The 8,027-nt window shown below is 33.7% G+C and overlaps 1 protein-coding gene across 1 annotated transcript in view; it reads left to right on the top strand.

The window, feature by feature from the left end:
- Positions 1-8,027, top strand: part of LOC144856363 (uncharacterized) — a 116,044-nt gene that overhangs the window by 15,863 nt on the left and 92,154 nt on the right. The gene's annotated exons all lie outside the window — the stretch shown is intronic.

Here is an 8,027-nt window from a genome sequence, read left to right as displayed (position 1 = left end):
CGAACCTCGTCGTACACAAATCATCATGAACTTGGGCCTAGCCTTGTTATTGTGTGGACTGTTGTGTGAATCTGTATACTTGACATTGATCGTACGTTAATCATGGTTGAGTGATGCCTGACATTGACTTTGTCGATGACCCTCGATAGATAAATCCACCTTTTGTTTACTATTTTTGTTTACAAACTACAAGGCACTCAACCGATAGACCTCCACGATCATTCAAGTGTTCATATTCGTCATTGTGAATGCTTAAACGCTGGCCTGTGACAAATGCAACACTTTTCAAACAATACCATTATGATGAGAGTTCGGTTCGGTTAGGCCTCAGTGGGATTACTTTTTACAATAACTTTTTATTCGGAATTAGTGCATTTTTACTCAGCTAGTACTGGATCATTGTATCTCTTTGATCTTAACATTAAGGCCCGGTTTTCGATAACAATAATATACTTTTCAGTACCTCGTGGTTTGATTGGTTACTGTAATTAGTGTACGCGGTACACTGTACAAGCTTTATAATACAATTTGAAAAAAAATAGTAGGCCTAATTTAGTATGGGAACTGCTCCCAAGAACAGGTTGAGCCCAGTGACATTGATCCACACAGGCATTCGATGATTCTCTCTGTAGGCCTATACTTAACTGTAGATGTTCTAGTTATTGGAAAATCCCGTTATATTGCTTAGTTAGTAATAGACCATTAACCACTATCTTAAACGTACAGTACATGATACAGCAACTGGTTAATCGTGGCCACACCCAATAAAAACACACCCCTTCCGTTTGTTATTCCTTTATTCATCATATTATTTCTGATGGTTACCTCACCTTTGTATTGTTTTCCGGCATATCCGGTCTTTTTATTCATGAATTGTGTTGTCTGCATCTAATGGCCTATAGGCTTACGCATAGAATAATCACGAAGTTTGACATTATCTATGTAAATGTCGCCCTCTATAATCATAAGCCTTTTCAATAAATTTACAGGCATATCAAGTTTCTCTTTAAATTAATATATTTGTATAAACAAGAACATATGGTTCTTCGATCAACAATAATAGGCTACTGAACCAAGTTACAAAAAAAGGCTGGCCCCTTGATATGCTGATTATCGCTAGAATTATCATATCTGTTTAATAACAATACATATAGTAAACACTTTAAATCGATATATCCGGGAACTTTAAATAAGATAGCACCATGAGGTCGTTAAGTTATTGGTTTTGTTAATTTATTATTATTGCCAGTGTTACCATCAGTTTTCCCATCAAATAATATTGACGAACTGAGTACCATTCATCAATGAATCACTAATTGAATTACCTGTTGTCAGCATGGTCAACAACAACAGCATCATCATTTACATCATGATCATCATCATCTCATGATCAGCATCATCATTATCATCATCATCTCATGATCAGCATCATCATTATCATCATCATCTCATGGTCATGACATGATCATCATGATCATCATCATTATCATCATCTCCATCATCATTATCATCATCATAACCGTCGACATCATCAACATCGATATCATCATCACTATCATTACCATCGACATCATCATCATTATCATCATCATCTTTATCATCATCATTATCCTCATCGACATAATCATCATCACCGTCGACATCATCATCATCGATATCATCGACATCATTGACATCATCATCATCATCTCATGATCAGCATCATCATCATCATCATCTCATGATGATCATCATTATTATCATCGACATCATCATCATCATCGACATCATCATCTTCGACATCATCGTCATCGACATCATCATCTCATGATCATCATCACCATCATCATCTCATGATCATGATCATCATCATCATTATTATCATCGACATCATCATCATCGACATCATCTTCTTCGACATCATCGACATCGACATCATCATCTCATGATCATCATCATCATCATCATCATCTCATGATCATGATCATCATCATTATTATCATCGACATCATCATCATCATCATCATCATCCCCATCATCGACATCATCATCATCATCATCGACATCATCATCATCGGCATAATCATCATTATCATCATCTCATTATCATCATGATGATCGTAATCATCATATCATCATGTTATGATCATGATGATGATCATCAATCATCATTATCATCACCATCATCATCACACTCCTACACCAGTCATCATCTTTTATAGGTATTAATATCATTCTAAGGTGAGATTAGTATAGTAATTATTCAGTACAGTTTATTTTTTTTTAATTTATACGTAATTGTTACTTTCTACGGACCAGCGATTCCAAAAAAAGATTGAATTGAAAACAACACAATATTGAATAGAATCATAATGATTGAATACGATTATGAATCATTCGTAATTTTTACCGATTCCTTTGTGTCACTTCTCTTTTGCTACCATCACAATGAAACAATAGATTCGTATAATGACTATCCAATATTGCGAATACGACAAAGAAACAATTTCATTACAATCTCGATTTTATTACCATCGAAGTGTTAGCATTGTCTATTAATTGTTTCGATCGATCATCAAAGCGATCAAAAGATGGTGAGTAATTGTTTGATGAAAAATAATATTAAATTCTGAATATGAATGACTTTTAATCTTGCTTGCTTTTTTTTTTTTGTATCTGTAAAAATAGTTTCTATAGGCCTAATTTATGGTGTTTTTTTATGTATACTACAATATTTTAATTTTTAATCGCGTGCAACGCGACTCTACAGCTCACTATGTCGGTCGGTCGGTTGGTCGGTAAACAGTCGGCTGACTTGAGCACGCGACTGCAGCCATGTATATGGCCTTGTTTTATATAATATGCAATCTGGTGATATAGATTTCATAATCTAACTATGTTTTTGTTAGGCTTTTATCATTTGAGACGTTGTTTTGTGTTTAGTTTATATAGAATGTTGTTATAATGTTGATATTGTTTAAATTTCATAATCCAACTATGTTTTTGTTTGGATTTTATCATTTGACTCTTTTTTTTTGTTTAGTTTATAATAATATTTTTGTTATTTGTGACATAATTGGCCGGCAGTACAATGATAAGAATAAAGAGTCTGTTTTAATTCCATAATCTAACCATGTTTTTGTTAGGATTTTATCATTTGAGCTTTTTATTTAGTTTATGTAATGTTTTTGTTATGTGTGATATTGACAATGCAGATATAAGAATAACGAGTCTGTTTAAATTCAGTAATCTAACCATCTTTTATCATTTGAATCTTTGCTTTTTGTTTAGTTTATATAATATTTTTGTTATTTGTGACATAATTGGCCGGCAGTACAATGATAAGAATAAAGAGTCTGTTTTAATTCCATAATCTAACCATGTTTTTGTTAGGATTTTATCATTTGAGCTTCTTATTTAGTTTATGTAATGTTTTTGTTATGTGTGATATTGACAATGCAGATATAAGAATAACGAGTCTGTTTAAATTCAGTAATCTAACCATCTTTTATCATTTGAATCTTTGCTTTTTGTTTAGTTTATATAATGTTGTTAGTGTTATTTGTGATATATTTGACAGTACAAGGGTAGAATAACGAGTCTGTTTTAATGCAGTAATCTAACCCATGTTTTTGTTAGGCTTTCATAATCATAAGCTATATCTAAAATTATTTTCATAACATAACAAAACAATTCGAAACATAACATATCTATATCTATTTTAGAGCAAATACAATATAATAAATGTATGATTTCTTGATACACTGCATCAGTAATCAAATTACACGCCTATGACGTCATCGATATCTTATTTTATATGGATACTGATTCGCTATCCATTCGCCGTTCATTCACCCCAATCAAAACTATGTATTGGCAGGATGTTGATTTTCTCACTCGGATTGGTATTGATCAGATTGTATCTACACCTGCAATGATTATGTACGGTGGTAGTACCGTAAAACAACGATATTAAAAGATCCATCATTAGACAATATAGGCTCATACAATATCACTAATATTTAATCATTATAATCACGTGACATTAGCTTTTAATGCAGGTTATTGTTGTATTCGTTTGTTGGAAGTTGTATTGTACCATGTAAAGCCATCTCTTATGATTCATATCATATAACAACAATGAATAGGCCTACCATTATACAGAAATAAAATAAGGCCAAATAAGTAGCTGTTAGTCCAGGATTTTATTTTTTGAATGGTGGTTTTTGTTATGAGCTATTTGGTACCAAATGTTGATAGAAAATTAAACAGTTTTCGTTTGTGTTTGACCTGTTTACCCAAATGAATCTATGGTTTTAAGGATTTTGAATGGTGAAAATGATCTTGCACAAAGAATATATGTTACAGTCTTCATATCTCTTCACTAAATGAAAGAAAAGCCTGTTATTTTCTATCAAGTATTGTTGTGTATATGGACTTTTTATTATGAAAAAAGTGATCAATCAATGTGTAACGTTATGGTCCATGTTTGTGTTCGAGTACACAATATGTTATCCCATAGAGATATTAATAATATATTGTTATAACAAAAAAACTGGCCCAAAAGAAACCCAATACGGTACCATAATCCCTGTTCAATGGAACACCATACAATGGAACACCATACAATGGAACACCATACAATGGAACACCATACAATGGAACACCATACAATGGAACACCATACAATGGAACACCATACAATGGAACACCATACAATGGAACACCATACAATGGAACACCATACAATGGAACACCATACAATGGAACACCATACAATGGGTACATTGTGTCCGTTCCCTACTGTTTCTAAACAATGAAATGTAGTAATCGTGACAAGGGCCATGTAATGTACCTTAATGAAAGGTCATCGAGATAACTTATCACCTGTTTGTGCAATATGGTGTATTCAAGATAACCCTACGCCACCCCTACTCACACACATCTCCATTTCGATATTATTAATGATTGTCAGTGTATAACTGTATTGTATATGTTTAGACTTACAACTGCAAAATAGCCAGGCAACACTTGTAGGGTTCGAACTAATCTGCGCAAACCCCCCTCCAGCCCCAACCCCCGCACCCATGCTCTTTTCACCGGAGACCAGAATTATGTTTGGCCAAATCATACCTAAGACAGCAGACGAATTAAATCTATCTTTTCTTTATTTCATTTTCATTTCGTTTATTTATTTGACCAACCACGATCCATAATGTAAAATATACAGAGATCAATTGGCCAGGGATTTCTAAAGTAAACAAGATTACTATAACTTCAAGAGTCAGCAGTCCCCATGATCTGTTATACATACGTTTGCAATTTTCCCTTCTTCACTCAACACCCAACCACTTCTATCTTGATACGACTTCCAAGTATTAGTAAAATATTAATGTTATGAATATCAACAAAGGGTTTATTCATTTCAATCGTTCTTACAGTTAAAAAAAAACTAAATTACAACAATCGTTTTTACAATTTATAAAAATAGCAAAAATTGGATAAACATAACAATAAAATTTAACAAAAATATCAGTGTCAGAATATGTTGTTAATGATATTATCGTTAGTGGAAATGTTCCACAACTTCTGATATGATAAATCTACCGATTATACCGTTTAATCATTACGAGATGAGTGAATCATCATTGTTGGCCGTCTAATGAAATACAGTACCATCTAGTAGGCAGTGGAACATCCAGAAAATTCAGGAAAATTGTAAAGAAACGTATCACACTAATAATGTACAGTGTAATAGAAACCTCTCGATTGGCAGTTATTTCTTGTATTCTTATGCCTACTCCCTGATGCAATATTTCGTAGTATTAGGTAAACGACGTTGTCCTTGTAAAAAATGCGTCAAGATTCATCAGGAAAATTCTATCTTACCAATATTATTAGATGTTTCTTGGTTGATTTATCAACGGAATATAATAATTATAGGGGCCTAAATATTTTTAATATTATTTTAATATATTCAGTTCAATAGGCCTGTTCACAATTGTTGCTTAATTTAAGTTCGCGTTGGACTAAATTATAGGCAGATTTTACCGAGATCACGTTTAGGGGTTGGTATTTGACAAGTTCTTTTACTTTTTTTTCCGATCCCTGAAGGAACAGTTTCAGAAAACTTTTTTATTGTTACCATTTAAGTTATTGTAAATGTATGCTTCTTTTATTTCTTGAACTGTTTTTAACATAAATGTCTAAATGTTGAATGTTGAAAGTTTCCAATAGTAAAATCTTTCCATCATTCGTAAAACAAAATGTTAGTCATGCCATGTTCATGTAGACATATTGTCAGTGTGTATACAAATATGCTTTAGTAGGCCTTAGTACTGTATCAGATCATTACATTTTTAGACAAAAATAATATTGAGGTTTTCGCAATGAGAAATAGGTCTAAAGGCCCTCGGTAGTGAATGCGCTGAACCAATCATAAACAAAGGGACCTTGTTTTAAATCTGGAATAACTAAAATAGGACAACCTACCACTGGTTTTTGACGTAAGGAATGCCGGTCCTGCTGTGTGTACCTTACCCGGGGACACATTCCGTGGATAAAAATCATGAATCCGATCCTCACTGCTGTTTATATTGTTTTAGGCTGCGTACAGTATTAGGTCTAGGTACCATATGATATTGACAAGAGTTGCATCTGTTTTACATGCCAATATTAATATTTTATGCCTAGATGTGTATTTGTAGTTATTATAACATACCCCTTCTCCCGCCCGTCTCCTTTCTCCGACCCCCTGTCTCCTTTCTTTCTCCCCCTGTCCGCCTACACCCCGTATCCTTTCTCCCCCCCCCCCCACCCCACCCCTTATTTCCGAAACTTGACAGTACAAGAACAAAGAGTAATTGTTAGTCCTTGTCAGGCCACATTTATCAAACGTGCTTAGCAAAAGATATCTTAACTTTGTTGTAAGTTAATAATTTTGCTTAAGTCATTTTTGTTTTCAAAATAACCTAGCACATTTTTAACGTATACATATAATGTATTATTTTTCTTAAAAATCTAATTCATAAGATGGAAAGACATCATGTTGGATAACTATGCTTCATTTTGAGGAGGAAAGTTTATTTTTCACTTAAGTGATCTTGACTTAAGCAAAAATGTTGATAAAGGCCAGTCTTCATCTTAATCAAAAGCATCATAACTAATACGACAACATTTTTATTTTGGTAAAAAACACATAGTAACAACGGATCGGTTTTTGTAACTTCTGTATTTTATTAAGGAATTTTGCTCGATGAATGCACCCCTGTGTTGTTCGTTCATTCGCCCATTCCCAAAACATCAACAACTCCTTGACCTGTTTCTCGACACAGCCTCAGCTGATTGATTACAATCTAACCAGCGATTGGTTCAATCGCCTTTGTTGTCATAAAACGTAATAGCCTGCCTTTGGTCTCTCTTGTTGTAGGGAAATCCTTTATCGCTTTCATTCTCCAATTCAAGGCTAATAGTCTGCAAAAAGCATCATCGAGGCGTACTTCCTTTCTGATTGGTTGGAATATACACGGTTGCTATGTGAACAGCTCGTTGCCATGTACGATTATAAGTTCAGCAAAGCGTCAAAATATGGCCAAGTAATGCAACAATAACACGATTCAGCGAAGCGTTTTCAGCCAATTAAAGTTCAAAAGTGCTCGAAGGTGTTTTAGCAACTTAAGCCTGGCCAAGCTGGAAGTATTATTCTCGTTGTACTGAAACACGTTCATAACAATCGAACATCTGCTGCTTCTAAAATGTCAATAAACAAAATCCGATAGAGGTAAATTCAAGGTGACCCTAGTTTACCTCGTAAATTATTTAATTCTTACGGAATACTCACCTATTTTAACAGATCAGCTTCCTGTGTTAATTGGCATGCGATACCATTCTTGATAAGTGCATTACGTAAATCCATAAAGAAATAATCCTTCACGGTAAATCTAAACTTCTTAACATATTACAATCTATTGTTACTCCATGTCTTAGAAGTTAGAGCAGAATTACCCTTATTATACAATATTATGCATTCGGGACAACTCGTAGATTAC

Source organism: Antedon bifida, chromosome 11 (assembly GCF_963402885.1).
Source record: "Antedon bifida chromosome 11, ecAntBifi1.1, whole genome shotgun sequence".
NCBI lineage: Eukaryota > Metazoa > Echinodermata > Crinoidea > Comatulida > Antedonidae > Antedon > Antedon bifida.
This window is presented reverse-complemented; position numbering and strand designations above follow the sequence as displayed.